The following is a 13,943-nucleotide window of genomic DNA, read 5'->3' on the forward strand; positions in this document are numbered from 1 at the left end:
GTAGACTACAGGGACCAAATAAGGAATGCAAATGGCGGCGCCCTATGGGCGCCGCCATTTGCGTACGCACTTTTTTTTTTTCAAAGTCACCCGTGATAGGCTACGTAATGATTAACGTAGCCTATCACAGCTGACTTTGGAGATCTAGCCGTGATAAGCAACGTTAATCGTTACGTAGCCTATCACTTTTTTTTTTTTTTTACTTCACTTGTAATGGCGGCAGCGGCAGCTGGTCAAAAGACCGGCTGCCGCCCCCACCCTGACGAACCGCCGCCAGGACCCACCGCCGGGAGGGACATTCGTCAAAGGTAAGTCCCATCCTGGGCGGATGGCGCAGAATTTCACCGCCGATTACGGGGGGCCGAAACCGTTGGCACTCGGCCCCCCGAAGTTTGGGGAGAAATTCTCCCCCATCCCTACTCAATATGCCCTCAGTGGGCTAGTTCTGTTTGCTTGTCCCCTCGAGCCCAGTTCCAGTCTGAACGCGGGTCCTGCGTAGAGTTCTAGAGCATCAGAGTCACCCGAGTGGCCCAGCGAGCCCGGGTTTGTTCTGGTCAGGCATCCCTGGAGGTCAGGGCTCCTTGGCATGTATTAGCTCTAGAATGAACAGTTCCCGCTTGGCAGGACTGCTGTGTCTTCCTGCCCCTGCCAGACAAGACAACTGAGAGCCTGAGGTCATCAACCGTGATTCCGAATCAGAATGTGCTGGGGGAAAGGGGTTATTTGGACGTTAAATAACCTTAAACTTCCCTGATTTTATGCCCTCTGGTTTGAGATTCTGGGCCAAACTGTCTAACATTTGGCATGTGTCACCCCTCTATGGGGGCTGGGAGGTCCCCAAATGTCATGCATGTCTGTGGAAGGAGTGGAAAGTTAAAGCTCTTTGTTTTGAGAGTTTTTGTTGAAAAAAAAACAATTTCACCTGCACCTAGCACAAAACGTCTTTAGCCAAACTGTCTGAAATTCAGCAGGTGGGATCCCCTCTATGGGGGCTGAGAGGTCTCCAAATTTCATTTCTGTAACCTGAAAACTGAAAATGTTTTGGCCATTTCTGTTTTCCAATGCATGTCAAAGGGAAAATATATCAGAATGATTCAGATATCCGAATCACACTTCCAATTCGAATCCAAAGTGAAGCAGATGGGTTCTGAATTGGTCCAATCAAAGTGGGGCTGCTTTGGAAGGTCCAAAGTGGAATCTGTAGCAAGTGGGGGGTCCATGCAGAGCCCTAGTAGTGATGGACACTAATGTGGACATCTTTGAAGGGGGATTAACAAACATTTCAGCTCTGATCTGAAACAAAACACAAGCTTGATGTCCTCCTTTCCTTGCCAGGTCAGTTACACTTTTATTTCTCATCTGCTGAATGATAAAGCTCAGTTCCCTCTTTTCTACCCGATGGTTCCCAGAGACCAAACCCAGTACCAGGGGATTGCCAAAGTGCTCCTGCATTTCAGGTGGACCTTGATGGGTCTCGTCGCTTCGGACACGGACAACGGAGAGAGGTTCATGAGGACTTTGATGCCTGAGCTCACCAGGAACCAAATGAAGATCCATCCGGCTCTGTTTCAGAAACTGGGAGAAGTCAATGTTTTTGTTTACTGTGCAGATACCAGCTCCTTCTTACATGGAATGTACTTTATAGAAAAATACGGTGACTACTTTAGAAACCACAGAGCTGGAACAGTCTGGATCATAACAGCTGTGTGGGATTTCACCTTCGAATTGGTCTCTTATATACCTTCCCCACGCATCCATGGCATATTCTCCTTCCTTATCCAGAAAAAGGAAAGGAAAACATATGAACAAGTTTGGCGCTTTTACTCTCTTATTAATGTTTTTGTAGGGAGAGCATTTAGTTTCTCATACTCAAAGCATGCGTTGTCAGTGAAAGGCTGGACAAGATGCACAGAGAAGGAGAGACTGGAGGCCCTGCCCCAAGAAGACATGGAGATGATCCTGTCTTTCGACAGCTACCACATTTGCAACTCCATCCATTCTGTGGCCCGTGCCTTGGATGCCGCTTATTCCCCCAGATCCAAGAGGAGGGTGGTGGCAGAGGGAGACAGGCTGGACGTTCAAAGGCTACAACCATGGCAGGTATTCCCTTTCCCATCCCAGATATCTCTGGGGAACATGGTGATCAATTGTACACTTCCAGAATGGTTGTCTTGGAATTGGACTCTAATGAACAATGTAGTAGTGTCTGAAATGTTGTGTATTGGTGGAGCAAACACAACTGAGAAACCCCCTGTGCTGCTCCCTCTTTGGGCCCCCTAGACCGTCCTCTGAGCCCCAGCACTGGCTCCACCCCCCTGTGCCTGCGCTGGCCCTCCCCTCTCCTCCCCCATGGGAGTCGGCCATCTTGCTGCCTCTGTCTGATCCTTCCTGCCTCCTTCCTGTAGCTTATACTAAGGATGTGTTTGGCTGATGTGGGAGGGATAAATTCTATATAGCAGTGGTTCTATCTGGTTTTATATATTTATTATTTTCTTTATTATTAAATTTATTAATCACCCATCTGGCTGGTCAGCCAGCCACTCTGGGCGATGTACAACATACAATAAACAGTTTAAAATAATAAAATTCACAAAAAACATTTTCTAAAATACCCTAACCCACCCCAAATGCCTGCCTGAACAACCACGTTTTTAATGCACGACGGAAGCTCATTTACATATATAGTACAGATAATGGTTGTGTGCTGGGAACATTTTTAAAACCCCTCTGGACCATTTGATGATGTGTGGGCCAAGATATTCAGAGAACATTCATGCACATTCTGGAGCATATGCCCTGGTTGAGAGGTTCTCTCAAACACAATTGTCAGTGCATTGGTGGCCCCTGATCACGTGTCTGCCGTATACACAGTCAAGTTCTCCTTACAACCAGATGCCATCTAGAGCCCGTTCAAAACTTCACTCAGATATAGGTCATACAGAACAAGATTTAGTCTTTTTCGTCTTTTACTACAAAGTAACATCACAGTACTAAGTGCAAGGGCTTATCCATACTAGGGATGTACAAAAGTCACTTACCTTTTCACAGATTGTGTTCGCGGTGGGGGGGAAGCACTCTGTCCCTCCCGCCGGAATCCTCGACGGGGGGGGAGGAGATCCGGTCCTCCCTCCCGGAATCCTGCCTGGCCAGCTGCGCTCCGCAGCTGGCCAGGCCCATCCGCAGCTGGAGTTCTGGCCACGGGCGGGCTGCTGCGGGCGCAAAAGGCGGCCGCTGTAGTGGCTGCCATTTGTGTCCAGCCAGGCAGCTGTGATAGGCTACGTAAGTATTTACGTAGCCTATCATGGCTGGCCAAAAAAAAAAAAACAGCATACGCAAATGGCGGCGGCTACTGTGGCCGCCATTTGCATTCTGTTTTTTTTGCTGTTTTAGCTTACATAAATATTTACGTAAGCTATTATGGCGAAAAAAGGGGAACGCAAATAGCATAGTGGGCACTATTTGTGTTCCTTTTTTTTCGCCGTAATAGCTTACGTAAATATTTACGTAGGCTAAAACAGCGGGGAAAAAAGGAACGCAAATAGTGCCCACTACGCTATTTGCATTCTCCTTTTTTTTCGCCGTAATAGCCTACATAAATATTTACGTCGACTAAAATGGCGAAAAATAGGGAACGCAAATGGCAGCCGCTGTAGCCGCCGCCATTTGCGTATGCCCTTTTTTTTTTTTGCTTGGCTTGCCATGATAGGCTATGTAAATGCTCACATAGCCTATGACGGCAAAGACACGGATGAAAATGGCAGCTGCGGCAGCCAGTTGAAAGGCCAGCCGCCGCCGCCACCGCCGGAGCCACCGCTGTCCAGAACATCTTCCCCAGGTAAGCCTCGTCCCGGGGGGAATCCGTGGGGGGGGCGGGCGGGGAGAGGCCGTTCCACCACAGATTTCGGAACACCACTGGCATTCAGCCTCACTGAAATCCGTGGTGGAATTCTCCGCCATCCCTAATCCATACAGAAATTAAAATGCCTGAAAACCTCCAACATCATTCTTAAACAAGGCTTCAAAGCAGAGTCAAGTACATTTGGTTGTTCTCAGTGATAATCCATATCTTAACTTACATATTTATGGTCTCCAATGAGGCCTCTTGGTCACTCATTTGATGGCTCACCTGACCTAATGGCTTAATGAGACTCGACGAATTGACGATCCTAAACCAAACATTGACACGTCCTGATCTGGATTCCTTTCTAAGCCATAAAGGGATCTATCTCAAATCGCCTGGTACATCTGGCAAAGCTCAGAGCTAAGACGTTGTGATCACTCTTGGGTCAGAAGCCCGTACTGGGTGATATTAGGCCTTGGGATCCCAATTTTAATCCCAGAATTCTCTTGGAGGCATTTAATTGTAGAATTCCCCAATCAAGGAGCAGGGGGAAGATGATGCAGATGTGAAAGATTTGCCTGATCCGCCAGAATACTAAAAATATAATATGCATAGATTATGTCTGCTCAAGAGATCCTTACTCCCAGTTAAGTGTAAATGCTCACTTCTTTGGGAATGTCCCATTGCATTCAATGGAGCGTATTTCTGAATAGACATGTGTAGGATTGCACTGTCCACCTGACAATTTGTTGCCTTTTTATGGTGCCCAAAAAGGAAATCACGTGTTGGACTTTGCCTGAGGGTCAAGTCCAGGCCCCATTTGCAGAATTCTGCTTAGGATGCAAACAGAAGGTCCCTGGTGAAGGGCAAGAAGAGAAAACCAGCCACGAGTGTGGAATAGTGATGTACGAAAGGGACTTACCAGGTCCCGCAGCTTGCTTCGCGGTGGGGGGGAGGCACTTCAGTTCTCCCCCCAAGGTTCAGGCTGGGAGGGAGGCGCCCCACCTCGCCCGGCCAAAATTCAGGCCGGGAGGGGAGGTGCCCCGCCTCGCCCGGCCGAAATTCAGGCCAGGGACAAGCACCCTGTCTCCCCGGCTGTGAAATAAAAAGTGAAAAAAACCCCACACACCCATGATAGGCTACGTAACGATTTACGCAGCCTATCACGGCTAGATTTCCAAAATTAGCTGTGATAGGCTACGTAAATCATTACGTAGCCTATCACAGGTGACTCTGAAAAAAAAGAAAAAAGCGCGTACGCAAATGGTGGTGCCCATGGGTGCCGCCATTTGCGTTCCTTATTTGGTCCCGGTAGTTTACGTAAAGATCTACGTAGACTACGGCAAAAATAAGGGCAACGCTATTTGCTTCAATTAGGCGAGGTGATGATGTTGCACAACTCAGAACGTTGTGGGCAATTTTCCTGCCCCCCCCCTCTCGGCGCGCTAGGCTAACAGCTACTTCTTCAGCCTTACACTCTCACACTCCCACGATTTGTTAAAAGCCAGACTGTCCTGCAAATGATTCCAGCCTTAAGCCCGCGCGTTAAATAAAGAATCTCTTTTTCCTTCACTCCGTGGTCTCTCTGACTCTGGGTTCTGCAACATAAATGGTGCCGTGACTCGGATGCGGCAGGCTCTGAGCCAGACAGGTGGCAGTTGCCTGCTCTTGATCGCCGCACCGGGAAGACGAGCTCGGCGCATGCCTCCCTTTCTTGGCGCCACCGACCTTTTTGTCGAGTGAATGGGAGAAGGCCTGCGCCAGGATCGCCCAAACGGCAGTGAGCAGCAAGAGAACCTTGGGAAGCGGAGGAAGGAACTTGAGCCCTGCCTGTATCACAGCTGCAATTGAGTTGAAACCCACATTGGAAGCCTTCAGGAGAAAGGCAAGTATATGGGAAAAAGAGGGACCTGCCTTTAGGGAGAAAGGCCACTGGGCAGAAAAAAAGAGGGCCCCGCCTTATGAAGAAGGTCAGTGTTGGTGGTACACGTATACAAAAGAACCTACTCCTTGCGGGTAGAAGGGGGGCCTGATCACACCCCCGAGCGGGCGCCAGTACCCAGCACGCCAGTACTCAGTAGGAAGTTGAGGAAGCTGGGGAAGCCGCTTTCCGCTCTGGTAAAAAGTGGGAAAAGTGGGTGGCAGGGACATATGGATGCAGTGGAGAGATTGATGATTGTGTGAGTGGCTACTGCGGTTTCCGACGCATACCGTTGACCGTCCGGGTGCCCAGGCCAGTAGCAAAGGGCGTGGTGTGTACAATCCTCTTGTGTCGGCCAGTGAGACCCCTTCCTCACTGACCAATTCCCCTTCCCTAATTGTGTCTGTCTTCAATTTAGGAGGGAGGCTATGGGTGGTGGGGGAAGCAAACCTTGCACCCCCTTGGGATGTATGTCAAACAAAGAAGGAAAAAGGTTTTTTTTTTAAAAAAAAAAAGATTCAGAATAGAGAGAGAAAACAGCAAAAAGCTCAAGGTCGAGCTGGAGGAAAAAAAGAACAAGATCTGAGGCTGTTAATTAGAGAAATGTTGCAGGACAGCCTGGCTTTTGACGAAGCGTGGGAGCGTGAGAGTGTGAGGCCGAAGAAGTAGCTGTTAGCCTAGCGCGCCGAGAGGGGGGGGGCAGGAAAATTGCCCACAGCGTTCTGAGTTGTGCAACATCATCACCTCGCCTAATTGAGATGAAATCCCTAAGAAATGGAAACTGAAAATGAAGACCCAGAAGATAAAGGCGCAAAATGGAATAAAGGTGAAGAATCAGCCCCCAGAGCACAGGCTAGACCCCTCTCCGAGTGGAAAGTGTGCCATAAGACTGTCCCAAAGCAGAATGAAGCGGAAAGACCACGTTGAAGATCTCTGCCAAGGTAGCCGTGTTTAGCTTTGAACTGTGTTAGAATTGCATAGAGCCTGTAGCTACTGACCGTCGGCTATATGATTTCTGAAGAGCGTAACCATTCAGCTTTTGCCGTGGGATTCCCTGCAATGAAGAAATCCCACTGATTTGAGTGTCCAGTGTTACGCTGCCTGAGTGTGTGTGCTGAAGAGACCGAGAAACCAGACAGCATGTTCCTGGCCAAGCCAAAATCGCGCTACTACCATGCTCCTGAAAGCTGCAGTAAACTGTGTAAGTTGGGAGACCCAACCTGATTGAGAAGAAAAGAAGATATTGGAGCAACTGTCTTAAAAAACAATGAGATCTGCGTAGCTGGCTGGCTGACGCTGTCAGTGATGTTACAACTTTAAACTTGAACTCTCATCGCCGTGGACCGTGTGTCTGTGTTTGTAGTCAGCTCAGCGTACAGCAGGCTGAGTTTGATCTGTGACTTTTAGATTTCCTTCTGCCAGAACTCATGCAGCATAGAGTTGCCGATGCAAAAATGGTGACCTAGAACTCTTTGTGTGTGTGAGTATGCCCGTCCCTTGATTTTAATGAGCCCTGAGCTTTCAGCCAAAAGAGCAGTATGATTGCTGGATCTGCTCCATCATGCCTTACCATGCAAAAAGTGTTTTCCATTCATTGTGTTAAATTGCAGGAAAAAGTTTGTTGTATATATTTTATGATTCCTTAGATATCATAAAGTATATGTGATATTTGCAGATTAGTGTTAGTTGCAACTCCAAATAATACTAAGTGTGGTTCCCAATAGATGACAAGGAAAGAAAGACAAAAGCAAGTAGAAAAGAAGGAAATAGAGAAAGTAGAAGACAGATAGAGAAGAGAGAAAAAAAGAAAAAAGAAAAGGCAAGAGGCAAAGAAAAAAAACATTTTTAAAAATAAGTGTGGCCATAGTTGCCCCCAGGGTAAATTAAAAGCAGCTGATTGTGCCTAGAGCTTATTACCTGGGGTAAAGTAGCCACAATAATGTAATAGTTCTTTAAGATAAAGAAAATGTAACTAGAAAGAGAAGAAGAACCTATCCCAAATGTGTGTCATTGGGACTAGTGTAAGGCAGAATGGTTTAAGTAAGTGAGTTTAACTTGAAAACGACAAATAAAGAGACAAGGCTGGTGCATGGAGCAGAACGTTTTATGTAAAAAGTTTGAAACATGATCTGCAATACAGACAGATCAGCAAAGAAAAAGAAAACAAAAGAAAGAAAAATTTGTCTTCCCATACTAATGAATAAAAGTGTTATCAAGCACTTTGGGAAGCGAAGTTGTTTACAGGAAGCTGTGCCTGAGAACCAAACACTTCTAGCCTATGCTGAAAATGCTTGCTAGTGTTGTGCTGCCTCATGGGTAACATGTATGGTATAAAACCCATTTAGCCCAATAGCTCGTGGTTCAGAGAAGCTGTCTGATCCAACCATTAAGTACGCCTGTGTGCTGTAAGTTACCCAATAAAGTCTCCTTGTAAGTAACCCCCCCCCCCGCTGAAATCCCAAAACACAAGTGGGGCTAGAGCGCCTCACCCAGTATCAAACCCTGCTGTTAGAAGCCATGAAAGCAGGTATGAAGAAGTCAATTAATATGACCAAAGTGTCTAAAGTGCTGCAAGGTGCCACCGAGGCCCCAGAGCGTAGTTGGAGTGTCTTTCAGATGCCTATCGCCAGTACACCCCCCTCGACCCAGAGGCCCAAGAAGACGTGGACGAAAGAAGAACAGAAGAAGACCCGGCAGAGGCAGAAGATTCTTAAAAAAGAACCAGTGTGCCCAGTGTTTATAATAATTTATGTTGCAGAACCCAGAGTCAGAGAGACCATGGAGTGAAGGAAAAAGAGATTCTTTATTTAACGCGCGGGCTCAAGGCTGGAATCATTTCCAAAGAGCCAGAAGCCCCGATTTACATTAGCACATTGGTTTTATAGACATTGTGACACATAGGAAACGGCTCCTCCTCCCCGTCCCGTGTGGGGTTGCAGTCCTCAACATTTCTTCTCTTAGCACTATTGTTTATAATACAAGAACTGGGTTATAGGGTAGCCATGATAAGGAGAGAACAGAAGAGAACAGCAGAGAACAAGATATACAATTGTATGACCTTTGACAAGATAAGGAATTCCTGTGTCTCGTCAGCTTACAACAATATATTCGAGGGAGAAAGAGCTCAGCAAGAACATGAAGCATGAGACTGCATGAGGCTACTTAGTCTGACCCCCGATATGGCTGCTACATTCCCCCCTTAAATGCATAATTTCATTACAATTATAGCATTTTTGATAACCATACAAAGCTTTTTGTGACATACATATTACTTAGTCTTTTGTTGGGCTATTAGAGCGTAGAGGGCAGCAGTTTTACTAGCTGAGACATAAAACAGATTGGTTAAACAGCGCATAAGACAAGGAACACAGAGACATAACAGTATCTTTATGAACAACACTGGTAGAATTAGGATGAACAATGCTTTCAAGCCAGCTAAGATCTGGAAGCCAAGGGGTTAACTAATTGAGCTAATTGTTTTGTCTTATTGTTTTGTTAGCTACTATATTGTGCAGCTTGTTGATCTGTTCATCTACAGCATTGCCATTATCAGTTAAGTTAAAACAACAGAGCTTTTGGTGTGTCTCACAACTTAAATGATGAAGAAGGAAGAGGTAATCTATACCAGCTCTATTTTCTAGAACTGCACCTCTTAGATCACGCAACTCTTTATTTAACAATGACAATGCTCGTGAGGTTGATCTTTAGACCATTAGCCAAGGCTAAACCTGGAACCCCAACCAGTGACATTGCTAAGGCCAATTTTTCTGAGTCAGAATATAACTGTACATGACTATTACAATTTTTAGTTAGTTGGAGTGCTCGAGGCTGCCGTCGACGGATTTTCTCGGGCTACAGGGGAAGAATTGGCACCAGTTCAATTGGCGGCTGAGGCAACATGGGTGGTTATTAGACAAGTTGGCAGGAATGAATGACCAAGTGCAGGAACTACGTGTTTAAAACTATGAGGCAAAAGTATGTGGACATCATTAAAAGATATGTTTTGAATTTTATTACAGTGGAAGGGGGCCAGGGATAGCTTTATATTTTCTGGAAAAATTTTTGACAATTAAGCATTCGTGCACACGTAGTATTTGTTTCAGCAACGATGGGGGTGCGTAGAGTGAACTCTGTAGGGGGTAGGATCTTTGCAACCACGCCCCAATTAGCATTTTGGGAATAAGTTAAACTTACACCATAAACTCTTAACATGGTATCTTTTTGAATTTTCCCAGGATGTCTACAGACAGGTATTAGGCAAGAGCTAATAAGCCTGTTTGCAGGTATACCTCTTGGCAAACAACAATGTTTTACTCTCGTGATGTTAGCCAGGTGAGGCCAGTAATTATCAGCAAATCACTGGGACAAACTTTTCCTTTCAGGGGCTGGCCCCCCTTTTTGCACCTTATTAAGGAGACACAATGCAACACTACTAACACTACAACACTCATGTTTGATCTTCTTTGGGATCTGACCGTACGCCGGGCAGCTATTCACCTGGCAAGCTGCAGTAGGGTCTAGTCCCCTTCTTCAATTCTCCAGTTGCAGGTCTGACCGTACGCAGGGGGACAGTCTCCCGGTGTGTCCACAGTAAGGTCTAGCCTGAGTCTTCTTACTGCTTTTTCAGAATGATTTTTAAAGGATTTTCAGGATTTCTGTTTACAGTCTACTCTCCCCCTCGCGCTCTCTTGACTCGTGTCCAATGTATCTAGGGTTTAACTCCAGCTGCTTTCATAGCTGCGGGGGTGGAAAGTATGACAGTTCTCAGTCCTCTCCATCTGGGAGTCAAAGGGTTATTTTCCCCTCTTTAACTCATACTTTAACTCTTGGTTGGAAAGGATGAGCTTCTGTGATGGGAATGGCTTATTTTCTAAGACAAAGCGATGCTGGGCTTGAAGAACTTTGCTCAGTGTTTGGACTTCTTGTTTAAGGCTAACGTTTGCTTGCTTTTGATGCTGCTACAGTGTCAATCATGAAGTCAATGTCATGGCCCCTCTCAAGCTGTCTCTCTTTTTGCCCATTCTGGCCCCTTTGGTTTTCTCCTTTGTGTATTTGATTTATTTTATTTGGGCATTCATGCCACTAATGTCCATCTTGTCCACACTGGGCACACTGGTTCTTTTTTAAGAATCTTCTGCCTCTGCTGGGTCTTCTTCTTTTCTTCTTTCATCCATGTCTTCTTGGGCCTCTGGGTTGAGGGGGGTGTACTGGCGATAGGCATTTGAAAGACGCTCCAAGTGCGCTCTGGGGCCTCGGTGGCACCTTGCAGCACTTTAGACACTTTGGTCATATTAATTGACTTCTTTATACCTGCCTTTACGGCTTTTAACAGCAGGGTTTGATACTGGGTGAGGCACTCTAGCCCCACTTGTGTTTTGGGATTCCAGCAAGGGGGGGGGGTTACTTACAAGGAGACTTTATTGGGTAACTTACAGCACACAGGCGTACATAATGGTTGGATCAGACAGCTTCTCTGAACCATGAGCCATTGGGCTAAATGGGTTTTATACCATACATGTTACCCATGAGGCAGCACAACACTAGCAAGCATTTTCAGCATAGGCTAGAAGTGTTTGGTTCTCAGGCACAGCTTCCTGTAAACAACTTCGCTTCCCAAGGTGCTTGATAACACTTTTATTCATTAGTATGGGAAGACAAATTTTTTCTCTTTCTTTTGCTTTCTTTTTCTTTGCTGATCTGCCGGTATTGCAGATCATGTTTCAAACTTTTTACATAAAACTTTCTGCTCCATGCACCAGCCTTGTCTCTTTATTTGTCTTTTTTTAAGTTAAACTCACTTACTTAAACCTTTCTGCCTTACACTAGTCCCAATGACACACATTTGGGATAGGCTCTTCTTCTCCTTCTAGTTACATTTTCTTCATCTTAAAGAACTATTACATTATTGTGGCTACTTTACCCCAGGTAATAAGCTCCAGGCACAATCAGCTGCTTTTAATTTACCCTGGGGGCAACTATGGCCATGCTTCTTTTCTACACATTTTTTTTTCTTTGCCTCTTGCCTTTTCTTTTTCTCCCTTCTTTATCTGTCTGCTACTTCCTCTATTCCTTTTTTTTTACTTGCTTTTGTCTTTTCTCTACTTGACTTTGTCTTTTCTCCTTGTCATTAATGCAGTGGCCACAAGACTGGGAAAGGTCAGTTTACATTCCAATTCCAAAGAAAGGCAATGCCAATGAGTGTTCAAACTAGGGATGTACGAAAATCACTTACCTTTCGGGGATTATGCTGATGGTGGGCGGGGAGGCGCTCCCTCCCTCCCCTAGGAATCCTGGCCGGCCGGCTGTGCTCCGCAGCAATTCCATGGAGCCGCCGGCCGGCTCCGCCAGCAGCCGGACATCTGGCCGCTGGCTAGCAAGGATGTAAATGGTGGTGGCCGTAGCCGCCGCCGTTTGCGTCCCTGCAGTCAGCCATGATAGGCTACGTAAATGTTGCTGACTTAAAAAAAAAAAAAACCTTAGGCTGACTTAAAACAAAAACAAAAACTGCTGACTTAAAAAACAAACGCGTGCACGCAAATGGCGGTGGCAATGGCCGCCGCCATTTGCGTTCCTTATTTTGGCACATCTTAATCTACATATATGTTTACGTAGACTAAGACGTGCCAAAATAAGGAACGCAAATGGCGGCGGCAACGGCTGCCGCCATTTGCGTATGCGCGTTTTTGTTTTTTTTAATGTGATAGGCTACGTAAACATTTATGTAGCCTATTACGTTTTTTTAACACATTTTTTAAAAAAACCTAGCTGTGATAGGCTACATAAATGTTTATTTAGCCTATCACATTTTTTTTTTTTAAACTGGAAATGGCGGCGGTGGAAGCCGATCAGAAGACCAGCCGCCGCATCTGCCGCCGCCGAACTGCCTCCAGAGCCGCTTCCACCGCCAGAAAGATCCGCCCAAGAGAAAACTCTCTGGAAAAGACCCTGATGCTGGGAAGGACTGAGGGCAGAAGGAGAAGGGGATGGCAGAGGATGAGATGGCTAGATAGCATCACTGATGCAATGAATATGGACTTGAGCACGCTCCGGGAGAGAGTGCAGGACAGGAAGGTCTGGCGTGCTATGGTCCATGGGGTCCCGAAGGGTCGGACACGACTGAACAACTGAACAATTAAGAGTTCAAGTTTGTTCTGTTTGTTTCCCATACTCTGGGCTTTAGTATACAGACATCGAAGACAGATTTCTCCATCACCCCACTGGATGTGTGGGTGGCCTCGATGGCACAAAGCACCTTTCTTCAGCTTACAAAAATAAGAGGAGCCCTGAGTCTGGATCAGAACAAGGGTCCATTGAGTCCAGCATCCTGTTCATGGAGTGGCTGACCGGCTGTCCAGGGGAAAGCCACAAGCAGGATGGGAATGTGACAGCCCCCTCCGCCCATGTTCCCCAGCCCTTGATGAGCATAGGCATAGGTACATAGATTAGGCGGATATTCCAACTAAGATCTGATCTGGACAGAGACATCCTGTCTACAGTCATCCATGCTGTCGAAAACACTGCTTTGGATTACTGCAATGTGTTGTATGTGTGGCTGCTTTTGGAAATGGAACCCCCAGCTGGTCCAAATTAGGGCAGCAAGACTGTTAACGGGGCCAATCCATTTCCAGGCCAAATTCAGAGTGCTGCTATTAACTTCCACAGCCCTAAGAGGCTGGGGCCAGGTTAGTGGAAGGCACGTCTCCTTCCTCACCTCCCTGCCCGGATGCTGAGATCATCCTCCGAGGCCCTTTAAGGGTGTCTGTGCCGAATGAGGTGAGGAAGGTGGCTACTAAGGAAAGGACCTTTCCAGTGGTGGCACCCAGGTTGTGGAGTGTCCCCCTGCCAGCCAAGGGGCTTGCCTGCTGCCTACATTGTGGTCCTTTGGGGGCCAGGTGAAGAACTTTCCAGCCTTTCCTTTTTAAAAAGTGTGTTGGTACATTTTTTAACCTTTGATGGGCCCAAAATCTGAGGTGAGGAAGGTGGCCACTGAGGAAAGGAAAACTTATGGTTTTTATTATGTTTTCTATATTATTCTATGTTACACCTATTCCCATGCCAGCACTGCCTCATTGCAGACCTGGTAACAGTTGAACCTGGGCCTGGAGGCCATGTTGGGACTGTTACAGCTCTGTCTCTCATTTCTGTAGATGAATGAATCCTAACACTTTTTCCTTGATGGTC

General features: G+C 46.4%; 1 long non-coding RNA gene across 1 annotated transcript in view; it reads left to right on the top strand.

Moving 5' to 3' along the window:
• Positions 1-6,631: 6,631 nt before the first annotated feature.
• Positions 6,632-13,943, top strand: part of LOC146356740 (uncharacterized) — a 563,405-nt gene continuing 556,093 nt past the window's right edge. The window contains exon 1 of the long non-coding RNA XR_014787324.1: positions 6,632-6,703. This is a non-coding gene — a long non-coding RNA (uncharacterized LOC146356740). The remainder of the gene's footprint in view (positions 6,704-13,943) is intronic.

This window comes from Heloderma suspectum, chromosome 2 (genome assembly GCF_057233095.1).
Source record: "Heloderma suspectum isolate Gila_16-S chromosome 2, 16-S_ref, whole genome shotgun sequence".
NCBI classification, from domain to species: domain Eukaryota; kingdom Metazoa; phylum Chordata; class Lepidosauria; order Squamata; family Helodermatidae; genus Heloderma; species Heloderma suspectum.